General features: G+C 42.0%; 1 long non-coding RNA gene across 1 annotated transcript; it reads right to left on the bottom strand.

The window, feature by feature from the left end:
- Positions 1-8595: 8595 nt before the first annotated feature.
- LOC145879883 (uncharacterized) lies at positions 8596-13076 on the bottom strand. Its single transcript, XR_014392737.1, has 2 exons — positions 10358-13076; positions 8596-10240 (listed from the first exon to the last, which is right to left on the bottom strand). It is a non-coding gene; the product is annotated as an uncharacterized LOC145879883 (long non-coding RNA).
- Between the last annotated feature and the right edge of the window lie 648 nt (positions 13077-13724).

Below are 13724 nucleotides of genomic sequence, written 5' to 3'. Positions count from 1 at the left end.
ACCTAAGACAGGGAATTTCCTACCATACAAGTACTTGAACAACTCTAGAGATAGTGTCACGGTTGTCGTAAGGATTTGACCAAAATGCAGCGGGAATATGTATACTCATCTTCTTTTTATTTTGAAGAAGGAGAAACAAATAAATACGTATACAAAAAAAACCGAAACAGTCCTGTCAGGTGCACAAACACTAAACAAGGAACAACTACCCACAAAATCCCATAGAAAACACACCCCTCTTAAATAGGACCTTCAATTAGAAGCAACGAGGAGCAGCTGCTTCCAATTGAAGGTCAACCCCATTAACTAAACATAGAAATAGAAAGACTAGAACGAACATAGAAATATACTAACATAGAACATTAACCACAAACCTCGAAACACATAAAACAAACCCCCCTCTTACATAAGAACATAGCCCCGAAACACTCTAAACAAACACCCCCTGCCATGTCCTGACCAAACTACAATAATAAATAACCCCTTTACTGGTCAGGACGTGACAGATACGGTTGTTTATATAAGGGGGATTCAAATTCAAATGTGAGGGGTAAGTCAAAGGCTCATTCTGTAACATTTACAGCCATTTTTATAATACAAATGAACGATATACAGTGTCATGACGTGGCCTTCTTTGGAGATAGCGAGTACCATCCCCCTCTATCTGCACCATCCCTCTCTCTCTCTCTCTCACCACCTCTCTCTCTTCCCCCTACACCCAGGCTCTGTTATGCAGGTCATAAATTCCTAGAGGAGTCTCTCTCCTCATGGCCAGACTTATTGTATTGAGAGAGTGAGTTTCACAGGAGAACAATGGAACCTCTTCCACATCACAGAACTTGAGAACTGAACAATGTCCATGTTTTGGAGAATGTGTACACGGTCGGGGGAGAATCCAGCTACGACCGGTCCATTTTGTTTAATGTTTGTGAAACTCATGAGAGACAATACAGCCACATGACCATAACTCTGTTTATACAAAAGTCTCAGTTGTGAAGCTTGCATCTAACTGTTGTATAAAATTAACGAGTAAAGATTAAACTATTTGTGAAATGATGTAATGTAATTTTAAACTGTTTAACCTGTCAAGGTATAGGGGGCAGTATTTTTGATTTTGGATGAAAACGTGCCCAGAGTAAACGGCCTAATACTCGGGCCCAGAGTCAAATATTTGCATATTATTAGTAGGTTTGGATAGAAAACACTCTGAAGTTTCTAAAACTGTTTGAATGGTGTCTGTGAGTATAACAGAACTCATATGGCAGGCAAAAACCTGAGAAATATGCTTGCTTGGAAAAATGCTGTGTGATTATTTGTGGCTATGTACTCTCCTAACATAATCTAATGTTTTGCTTTCGCTGTAAAGCCTTTTTGAAATCGGACAATGTGGTTAGATTAACGAGAGTCTTATCTTTCAAATGGTGTAAAATAGTCATATGTTTGAAAAATGTAAATTATTGCATGTTTGAGGTTTTGTATTTCGTGCCACGCGGTTCCACTGGCTGTTGAATAGAGTGGCACGGTGACGTCCCTCCTAGCCCATGGAGGTTAATGAAAGAAACTCTAATTCCCTTTGGAGTTTAACTAAGTCATAGGCTCGCCCCATGAGCACAGACATTGATCTGGCATCATGGGATAGCCCTTTCCTACTGTTCTGGATATAACCGACCACCTTGGGAATTTCCCTTTAGACCAGTTCCTCAATCACAGAGGGAGCTAAGGTTTGAGTAGAGACCAAGCTTACCTTGATTACCGAGTTGGCTAAGGTTTGAGTAGAGACCATAAACCTGAGTAAACCTGAGTATAAGCTAAGGTTGTAATGGTTGTTGAAACTCTGAGACTATCGATACCGACAGAATAAGAGCAAATATTTGATACTAATTACTAGTCTGCAGCTAGGAATTCTATACCATTGAATGCGAAGGCTGACAACCACCGAAACATCTATTCTATAACAACATTTCTGAATGGGACTATGAAGTATCCATTCTAACCACGAAAGACGGGCGGATGAACTTCCAACAGAAAGAAGGACGATTCCAACAGAGATCACGATGACACACTACGCGTAAATATATATATTGATTGCAATTGTTCCCGAATGAGTGAGCGTTCATGTGCAAAGGATTAACATTTCAATTGTTATAATTATCAACGGTGTAGTGTCTTTTTGTCTTTCGCGCCCTTCTCAGTCCCATATCTACTTTGTTTGTTTGTTTATGCATTTCTGTGATTGTTTAGTTACTTAATAAATAAATGATTCAGACAATTGATGTATGGATGATACATAGTGAAGACTGGGTTCATGCAGATAATCAACAATTTACGACGTTTGGAATGAGACTAATGTGAGGTAAAGAATAATTAATTAATTAGAAGACTAATTGATCAGATGTTAAAATATCTGAAAAGTTGTATTAGGAAAATTATAACTTTGTAATCTGAATATTTTCCTTGGTGCCCTGACTTCCTAGTTAATTACATTTACACGATTAGAAGAATCACGTAATAATCACGTTTTTGTTCTGTGTCTTTGTGAGACTCAGTGTATGTGAACGGATGATCTTTATATGTGTGGTTCCCACCGTGAAGCATGGAGGAGTAGGTGTGATGTGTGGGGATGGTTTGCTGGTGACACTGTCTATGATTTATTTAGTATTCAAGGTACACTTAACCAGCATGGCTACCACAGTATTCTGCAGGGCTACGCCATCCCATCTGGTTTGCCCTTAGTGGGACTATCATTTGTTTTTCAACAGGACAATGACCCAACACACCTCCAGGCTGTTTAAGGGCTATTTGACCAAGAAGGAGAGTGATGGAGTGCTGCATCAGATGACCTGGCCTCCACAATCAGCCGACCTCAACCCAATTGAGATTGTTTGGGATGAATTGGACTGCAGAGTGAAGGAAAAGTAGCCAACAAGTGCTCAGCATATGTGGGAACTCCTTCAAGACTTTTGGAAAAGCATTCCAAGTGAATCTGGTTGAGAGACTGCCAAGAGTGTGCAAAGCGGTCATCAAGGCAAAGGGTGGCTACTCTGAAGAATGTAAAATGTAAAATATATGTTGATTTGTTTAACACTTTTCGGTTACTACGTGATTCCACGTGTTATTTCATAGTTTTGTTGTCTTCACTATTATTCTACAATGTAGACAATAGTAAAAATAAAGAAAAAGTAGGTATATCCAAACTTTTGACTGGTACTGTATATACCCATTGATGCTTGACGAATTTCACTTATCAACGCCTTACGAGAAATACCTTTATTCAATGGGAGTTTCGAGCTTCATGATTTCTTTTGGTGGAGATTCTTCAGTTTTTGATCTGGTTCCAGTGACAGGTTTGGGATAGATAGATACAACATAGATAGATAGATAGATAGATAGATAGATAGATAGATAGATAGATAGATAGATAGATAGATAGATAGATAGATAGATAGATAGATAGATAGATAGATAGATAGATAGATAGATAGATAGATAGATAGATAGATAGATAGATAGATAGATAGATAGATAGATAGATAGATAGATAGATAGATAGATAGATAGATAGTAGACACTAGGGGACTAGCCTCACAGGGTCAACACTCCATATGTAACAGGAGAACATCTCTCCCTGGTCAGCGTTAGCTCTGTGTAATAGAAGAACGTCTCTCCCTGGGTCAGTGTTAGCTCTGTGTAACAGGAAAACGTCTCTCCCTGGGTCAGCGTTAGCTCTGTGTAACAGGAGAACATCACTCCCTGAGTCAACATTAGCTATGTGTAACAGGAGAACATCTCTCCCTGGGTCAACATTAGCTAACCCTTGACCCCTACTTTCTCCATCTACCGACATATTCCCCTGCCTGGGTAATGCCTGGGTAATGGGCTTTTAAATATCAGTTTTAAGACACACACACACACACACACACACACACACACACACACACACCCACACACACACACACACACACACACACACACACACACACACACACACACACACACACACACACACACACACACACACCGCAAGCCATATCAAAGAAACACATGAATAAGTGCCAGCACACACACGCACACACGTACACACCATATCACACAGACTTGGGTTCATCACTCCCAGATTATCTTTTATTTTCTACTGGAGAGAAACATTTTTGCTTCTCTTTTCATTGACGTACCATGTCCAGGATGTATGTGTTTTAAAGGAATTATTTCCTTAACATTTGCCTTGTGACATTCAACTGAAGCAAAACAAATTCCACTTAAAATAGTGCGGCACAAAAACAGATGTGTCAACTGATAGGAACATTCATGTCATGTCGATGTGCAAAGACCTACCGATAAGAAATCTTGAAGTGATACAGCACTATGTTCTGCAGATAGCTAAAACAGATAGAAGTAGTGTCGGAATTCATCAGCTGTCTGTTACTATGGAAATGAGGCATGTTCAATAGATCATGATGTGGTTTACAATTTAAAGGAGCAACTTAGAGTTTTAATCCAGGGGAATTCACTGGTTTTGCAGAAATACTCATAGTAAAAAGTGTTCCTACTTGTAACATTTATGTATCGGTTTTTCAGTTATTAAGTGCACATTTCCTGTAGTGTCTGTCTGTCTGTCTGTCTGTCTGTCTGTCTGTCTGTCTGTCTGTCTGTCTGTCTGTCTGTCTGTCTGTCTGTCTGTGTCTGTCTGTCTGTCTGTCTGTCTGTCTGTCTGTCTGTCTGTCTGTCTGTCTGTCTGTCTGTCTGTCTGTCTGTCTGTCTGTCTGTCCATATTGTTTCGTCAGTGCCACATGGACCTATATTTCCCTCTTCCCTCTCTCTTCAGTGTGCCATATGCTTCAACAAGATGTGGGAGGCAGGGAGACATCTTGGGTGGAAAATGTGTTATAGCTGGCTGATCCCTGGGATACTTATAATGATGCCCATAGTGCCTCAGTCCCACAGTGCAATGTCGCCACAAGCTATTAGCCTTAGCGCTCTGAGCTTTGATGCTGCCCGGTGCATATTCTGAGCGGGTAAGACTATATGCCCCAGGGGACCGCGTCAACCAATGGGCTCCTTGCCATCTCCTCTTCTTTGATATTGTTATGGAGGACATTTTTTTTATGGGCTTGATGTTGGAGCAGCTAGGGTTCAGCAGAAACAAAGGGCCAACTCTTCTAACTACGCTGAGGGTAGAGTCGATGTAACTGACCGCCGTTGTTTTAGTGCCAACACAAACTGACTCTCTTTTTGGAATCTTTTAATTTGCCATAATAAATTGAAGTAGGAAGCAATTGCTGGGCGATGTGCTGAGGGGTTTGTAATTGAAGCCCGTATCGTGCGGGGACGTCGAAGCACCCTCAAAGAGAAACGTTGGGGTCCCTGGGGGATTTCCGGAAGGCCATCCGATCCCACCTCCGACCAGCTGAATAAATGGACATGATACAGCCTTTCAGAACCACACTCTGTGCTGTCTGCTTGAACACACAGATACACACACACACACACACACACACACACACACACACACACGCACGCACGCACGCACGCACGCATGCACACACACACACACACAAACACATGTGCACAGACACACACACACACGCACAAATACGCACACACGCACACATACACATATGCACACACATACACACACACAGATACACACACACACACACACACATTGACACACCCACACATACACACGCGCACACGCACACACACACACATACACGCATGCACACATACACACACACACACACAAGCATACACACACACACACACGTGCACACATACGCACACACGCACACATACACACACACGCACACATACACAGCGACAGATCAAACTCGACGTGACATATAATTGCCTCAAAACGATACACCAACAAGAACAACATCTATTCCAGCAAATGACAGCCCTGATCTGCTAATGGCAGAAATGGGAGTCAAGCAAGGCCATCAAAGATCTCTCTCTAACCCTCACAGGCTGAAATGACCCTGAACAGTCCAAGGCCCAGACACTCCTCCTGATTGTTTTGGTTTAAACAGCAGGTCGTTGCCGTGGCGTTGATGCCCCACTGTGTGGCGGTCAGCCCTGTTTGATCTAACTCCACGTGGCATTGGCGACATGCATTAGGAACCCTCGGCCCTCATAATGGGAGAATGAAAGTGAGCCTCAATGCTGTTGGGCCCAGACATAACTGGATAAAGGCTGTCAGAGGCTTGTCTGCAAGTGGAAACACAGAAAGAATCTAATAAGGAGGTCCAACCCACAGCGATGCAGACAGAATCAAAACAAGGGGCCTCTGAATATGGGCCTTTCAGGTAATTATGGCACTACTGGGTCTAAACTCATGTTATTCGGTTAAATATTTCCCCCTGTCCTCTCTCCCCTCCTCTCTATTATGGTCCTGGTTTCAGTTTGGTAGGAATGTCTGTTTTTTTCTAAAACGCTATGTCCACCAATTTTTCACTTTGTGTTTTTTCACCAGAAACGATTGCTTATGGGTACCTTCACGTGTGTGCAAAACATTACTGTTCTTATTAATTTATAGATTTTAGATGTGTATGAAAATGTGTTTTTTGCTAAACGCTTTACACTGATTGTACAAAACATTAAGAACACCTTCCTAATATTGAATCCCCCCACACTTTTTGCCCTCAGAACAACCTCAATTTGTCGGGGGATGGGACTCTACCAGGTGTCGAAAGCGGTCCACAGGGATGCTGGCCCATGTTGACTCCAATGCTTATCAAAGTTGTGTCAAGTTGACTGGATGTGGACCATTCTTGATACACACTTGAAACTATTGAGAATGAAAAACCCAGCAGCTCTTGACATAAACCTGTGCGCCTGGTACATACCACGATATCCAGCACTTAACTCTTTTGTCTTGCCGATTCATCCTCTGAATGGCACACACACAATGTATGTCTCAATTGTCTCAAGGCTTAAAAATCCTTCTTTAACCTGTCTCCTCCCTTTCATCTACACTGATTGAAGTGGATTTAACAAATTACATCAATAAGGGATCATAGGTTTCATCTGGATTCACCTGGATTCACCTGGTCAGTCTATGTCATGGAAATAGCAGTTCCTAATGTTTTGTACACTCAATGTAAATCCATTGTTTAGATGGAATGGAATGCTTGTATCCTGTATATTTGACTGTGATATGTGTTTTTCTCACCTAGCTATCTTAAAATGAATGCACTTGATGTAAATCACTCTGGATAAGAGCATCTGCTAAATGACTAAAATGTCTCCCATACTCTCTCTCATTCTCGAATCTCACTCAATACAATTTCAATTTAAGGGGCTATAATGGCATTGGAAACATAGGTTTACATAAACTAAGCAAAAAAAGTAATGTCTCTTTTTCAGGACCCTGTCTTTCAAAGATAATTCGTAAAAATCCAAATAACTTCACATATCTTCATTGTAATGGGTTTGAACACTGTTTCCCATGCTTGTTCAATGAACCATAAACAATAAATGAACAATTAATGAACGGTCATTAAGACACTAACAGCTTACAGACGGTAGGCAATTAAGGTCACAGTTATGAAAAGTTAGGACACTTAAGAGTCCTTTCTACTGACTCTGAAAAACACCAAAAGAAAGATGCCCAGGGTCCCTGTTCATCTGCATGAACATGCCTTATGCATCCTGCAAGGAGGCATGAGGACTGCAGATGTGGCCAGGGCAATAAATTGCAATGTCCGTACTGTGAGACGCCTAAGACAGCGCTATAGGGAGACAGGACGGACAGCTGATCGTCCTTGCAGTGGTAGACCACGTGTAACAACACCTGCACAGGATCGGTACATCCGAACATCACACCTGCGGTACAGATACAGGATGGCAACAACAACTGCCTGAGTTACACGAGGAACGCACAATCCCTCCATCAGTGCTCATAATGTCCGCAATAGGCTGAGAGAGCCTGGACTGAGGGCTTGTAGGCCTGTTGTAAGGCAGGTCCTCACCAGACATCACTGGCAATAACGTCGCCTATGGGCACAAACTCACCGTTGCTGGACCAGACAGGACTGGCAAAAAGTGTGCTTCACTGACAAGTCGCGGTTTTGTCTCACCAGGGGTGATGGTTGGATTTGCGTTTATTGTCGAAGGAATGAGCGTTACACCGAAGCCTGTACTCTCGAACGTGATCGATTTGGAGGTGGAGGGTCCGTCATGGTCTGGGACGGTGTATCATAGCATCATCGGACTGAGCTTGTTGTCATTGCAGGCAATCTCGGCACTGTGCATTTCAGGGAAGACCTCCTCCTCCCTCATGTGGTACCCTTCCTGCAGGCTCATCCTGACATGACCCTCCAGCATGACAATACCAGTGGAGGGTTCTACATGGAGCCCTGGCTACTAATAGCTGGTTGGCACGGGTCGACCCAGGAGTCGGACAGGGGTGTCCTTTCTGTGTCATGAGTGAAACTGTGCATCACAGGTTTTCTGTGTGTGCCAGGTTAATGCCATTAAGATCTCTGAAATTTGAGTTCTACAAAATGATTAACAGGTGGAGGTGGGGTTGGTGGCGGTGGCAGTTAGGTTTTAAACAAATGAGGATGTGTCATTAAAGACAAAAAGTCAAAAGTCTCTTTCTATTCACTTTAATTTAAGGGCTTTATTGGCTTGGGAAACATATGTTAACATTGCCAAAGCAAGTGAAGGAGATAATAAACAAAAGTGAAACAAACAATACAAATGTACAGTAAACATTACACTCACAAAAGTTCCAAAAGAATAAAGACATTTCAAATGTCATATTAAGTGAAAATAGTTACAAATTAGAAAATAAATAAACATAAATATGGGTTGTATTTAGAATGGTGTTTTTTTGTTCACTGGTTGCCCTTTTCTTGTGGCAGTAGGTCACACATCGTGTTGCTGTGATGGCACACTGTGGTGTGGTCCACCCAATAGATATAGAAGTTGATAAAAACTGGGTTTGTTTTCAAATTCTTTGTGTGTCTGTGTAATCTGAGGGAAATATGTGTTTCTAATGTGGTCATTTGGCAGGAAGTTAGGAAGTGCATCTCAGTTTCCACCTCCTTTTGTGTGCGGTCTGCACATAGTCCGTCTTCTCTTGAGAGCCTGGTCTGCCTACGGCTGCCTTTCTGAGTCTGTACATAGTCAAAGATTTCCTTAAGTTTGGGTCAGTCACATTGGTCAGGTATTCTGCCACTGTGTAGTCTCTGTTTCGGGCCAAGTAGCATTCTAGTTTGCTCTGTTTTTTGTTAATTCTTTCCAATGTGTCAAGTAATTATCTTTTTGTTTTCTCATGATTTGGTTGGGTCCAATTGTGTTGCTGTCCTGGGGCTCTGTGGGGTGTGTTTATTTTGTTTGTTTTTTCGAACAGAGCCCCAGGATCAGCATGCTTAGGGGACTCTTCTCCAGGTTCATCTCTCTGTAGGTGATGGCTTTGTTATGGAAGGTTTGGGAATTGCTTCCTTTTAGGTGGTTGTAGAATTTATTGTAAACTCACTTTTGAGAAAATAGCCTTTGAATGTTTTGATACATACTGGAGATCTCTCCTTTGTCTGCACCCATTCAGAATTGTTCACATCCTGTTAAGCCAGCCCCACCCATCTCTTTAAGGATTCACATGTGAAGTCATGTACTGAACAGTAAGCAGAAAGTGTCCAGAGAAAAATATTTGATAAATATTACATGACGCTTACCCAGACACACTTGTCTAAATTGATGGGTCATGTGAAAGAAATGCTATAACCCCCAGTCACATAATGCCAAGTGGATGGGTCTCTACAGAAGGTGTAAATGGTACAGCCTAATGGTTACTTGCATAGTATTAATATCAGAAATAGATAGCGTCAGTATCAGTAAAACAATATACAGTATGTACAAGAACAATATCAAAAACAATATCAGTGATAGATGAGGTAGTTATGCAAGTGGCTAAGCAGCAGGATAAAAAAATAGTAGCATCGACGTATGACGTGTGTGTTAGGAGAGAGTCATTTGAATAGAGGCACTGCATATAGTGCTGATGACTGGTCCAGCCGAACCATGCATGAACAACGGGAATCTAAGATCAAAAACGTATGTTTTTGATCTTCTCAAAAACACAAGTTTATCTAGCTGTGTCCAGTCCAGGTGGTCCTGGTAAGGCAGACCATCTATGGGAAGAAGGATGTCAGTGTTGCGCAGCAGCTGAAACCTGGTCCTGACTGAGTCCGAACGCTCCTTGGCGACAACAACACCAGGCTCCAGAGCATTGAAGCTGTAAAACAGGAAATAACAAAACATTTAAGACATTACAATCTTGCACAGCATCAATTCACCTCCCAAGTTTAGATAAAAAGAATAACCTCTACAATGCAATGATAATTATATTCACCTGAAGTGCTGGTACTACTTGAACTGTGGCAGTGGCCTGAAGTATGGAGTCAGGTGCTGTTGCCAGCCATAGCTTTTTACCAGCACCGTACCATTCTCCAGTCTAACCAGCTGTGGGATGTTGACCCCTGTCACAGTGCTGTCCTTCACAACACCAGCAATCTCAGACAAAGTGTTCACTCTGGTCTTTCTGAAGTGCTGTTTGATGAGGCCGAAGCACTAGTCGGGGGCACACTTGGTGTGGCCTGTGATCAGGAAGTTAAGGCCCAAACTGTGGTGGAGCTTGTGCATGGTCCGCCAGGTACAATACCAGAGCACAAACTTGTTCTTGATTTGGCCACAGCAGTTATCACAATTCAGGTCCACACGTGTTTCCTCAACTCCGTGGTGAAAAAATGGTGCATGTAGTTGATTACTGCACTGCTGCCTTTGCTGGAGGACATGCCTTCATTAATCAAGTAGTTGACTTGTTTGGAATTCCTTCACAACAGACCCCAAGCAAGACACACTTGCGAGGAGTTCAAAAGCATATGGGACCTGGCTGCATATGGTCTGAAGGATAGTGCAATTGCAAAGAACAAAATAACATTAAGATAAGTTAATGAAAAAAAAAAGTCAAACGTAATAAAATTATTTTCATGCATCATTATCAGGTAAGTTTCCCTTACCTACAAATGTGCAGAGCAACAGCACTGCATACAGAAATATTATCTTGGAAACTGGGAGTTAAGATGATAACACACAGCCTGACTACATTTTCCTCTGGAAAATACAGAAGTAAGGTGAGATCAGTAAAAGTAGTACCAATCATGTTGGAGGTCAATTAAATAATCAAAACGTGTTGTTTATGTTTTAGATATCAAGTGTTGTCATCGATTCCTTGTAGAAACGCCACACTGCTGCTTTTGTCACATGGGATGGCAGCAGTTTTCCACCAAAGTGTTTGTGTCCTGGGAGGCATCCTGGTAATACTCTTGCGTTATCCTCTGCGTAGATGTTGATGAAGTTCGCCACTCCCTGCAAGTCCTCATGCTTCAGGTGTAACCTGTGCTTGCTTGGGCCAGCTCTCTTTTTGATGGGAGGCATTAGACCATTCTCCTTGTATGACTGGTGGAGGAGAGTCAGCCGTGTTCTACTGATGCTGAAAGACAAATTCCAGATACAAATATTTTGGCATTATTATACAATAGATAGCCGTAATCACCATCAGACACACCTGGCTAACTTGATGGGTCATGTAATCATCTGGCGAAGTGGAATCTTTTATTTAGACATGCTAGCTAAACAATTAACCATAATCCTAATCCATTGAGTACTAGCAATACAAACCGATTGTCATAGCTAGCTAAAGTTAATCAAATAGGTTCAATGTTAGCTAGTTAGCTAGCTAACGTTTGTCTATAACTTGTAAAGCGAAACAGCATTCTGAGATAACATTACTACACACAGATCATAAATGCAATGTTAGTTAGCGAGCCAGCCATCTAACGTCAGCTAGCTAGCTAGCTAGCTAACAGTAAGATTTAACTTGCAATGAGAACAACTTTCTGACAAAATTAGAAATTTATAATATCTGAAACTGTAGCTAGACTCTTACCCGTATACATGGATGAATGCTTCACAGCAGACTGCAACCCCTTTCATTAAATAAGATGTACAGCTTGCTTGCCATTGTTGTGGCAAGTCACTCTGGTTCACACTGACTGTGTGCAATGCCATAAGAATCGTCTTAAGATTTAACCCCCACCCAAACGTTGACTATTTTACTCTCCCTAGCAGAGCTGGTTAGGCTGTTTTCATGTTATCCAGAGTGTTGGTGACTGTAACTGTGCTCCTGGCAACAATTTAGTTACGCTTTTTTGCCAACGTTTACTGACACCGGCCCTATTCAACCAGTGTTGAGCGTTCTTAAATTCTTCAGTTATTCTGCCCTCCTGCACACTCAGACGAGAGTGTACTGAAGCAGTTGTTGCAGTTTTGTATTGAAATGGTTACTTGCATAGTTGAGTCTGTTGTTAAGTTTTACTACGCGATACATTTCAAAAATAGTCACGTTAGACAGGATCACCTACAAAAACTGACCAGCTGAAATTGACAGAGGCAAACCAATCCAAACTCAGTTCTTGGCATGTCCAGCCCACTCATTATCTCAGCCAATCATGGGTAGCGGGAAGGTTTCTGGCTTTTTCTGTGGATTAACCAACTAATCTGTTCATCGGACGAAACTGGAAAAAAACTACTTGTGTAGAAAGTAAACATCCGCACCTCGATGGTGTCAACTGTGCTTATGTCTGCGTAATGAAAAAGTAGGGAAGAAATGTGAACTTCTGACTATTTCTGGTCTAGCAATCGATGACAAACGCTGCCCAGACTTACATAATTACAAAGAGGAGATTCTCCTGACTAAAATGGTGCCTGTGTAAAAGTTTTGCTTCCGTCCCTCTCCTCTCCTCGCCCCGAACCAGGGACCCTCTGCACACATCGAAAACAGCCACCCTCGAAGCATCGTTACCCATCGATCCACAAAAGCCACGGGCCTTGCAGAGCAAGGGGAACAACTATTTCAAGGTCTCAGAGTGAGTGACGTCACTGATTGAAACACTATTAGCGCGCACCCCGCTAACTAGCTAGCCATTTCACACCGGTTACACCCGACTTGAAAAAAACGAAATATACACAGTGAGATATTTGGCGAAATAGACCGGCATGCCTCTCCATAGGAAAACAATGGGGGGAGCTCAGCGAAACCCTAAGGGTTTCGTTTTTAATTATTCTCTGAATGGAAACACCATAATATTAATCAAATTAATTCATCCAAATTTCTTAAAATCAATCCCATATACTATGTTATTACAAAAAAGTTTTTAAATTCTCTGGTAATGCCAATACGGAATAGTATCAAATGCTTCTCAAAGATGCCCTCTGGCAATAACTTGCAGTAACAGAAGAAATTGCTGAGAATTAAATGACGTGCAACAGAATGCTGCAGCAGCACGCAGGATGTGCCGCAGTATGACGCAAATTTTAAAGGAGGAACCACTGTACCTGTGGCACTGATGTTTAGGCTGAGGCATGTGTAGTTTTTTGTGTGCTCTAGGGAAAAGGTGTCTAGATTGAATTTGTATTTGTATGTTTTGGAACACCATTATTTTTGACTTACTGAGATTTACTGTCAGGGCCCAGGTCTGACAGAATCTGTGCAGAAGATCTAGGTGCTGCTGTAGGTCCTCCTTGGTTAGGGACAGAAGCACCAGATCATTAGCAAACAGTAGATATTTGACTTCAGATTCTAGTGGGGTGAGGCCGGGTGCTGCAGACTGTTCTAGTGCCGTTGATATACATGTTGAAGACGATGGGGCTTAAGCTAC

The sequence above is a fragment of the Salmo salar genome, chromosome 06 (genome assembly GCF_965601325.2).
Source record: "Salmo salar chromosome 06, fSalSal1, whole genome shotgun sequence".
Lineage (NCBI taxonomy): Eukaryota > Metazoa > Chordata > Actinopteri > Salmoniformes > Salmonidae > Salmo > Salmo salar.
The sequence above is the reverse complement of the archived record's forward strand: the minus strand, read 5'-3'. Positions and strand labels throughout refer to the sequence as shown.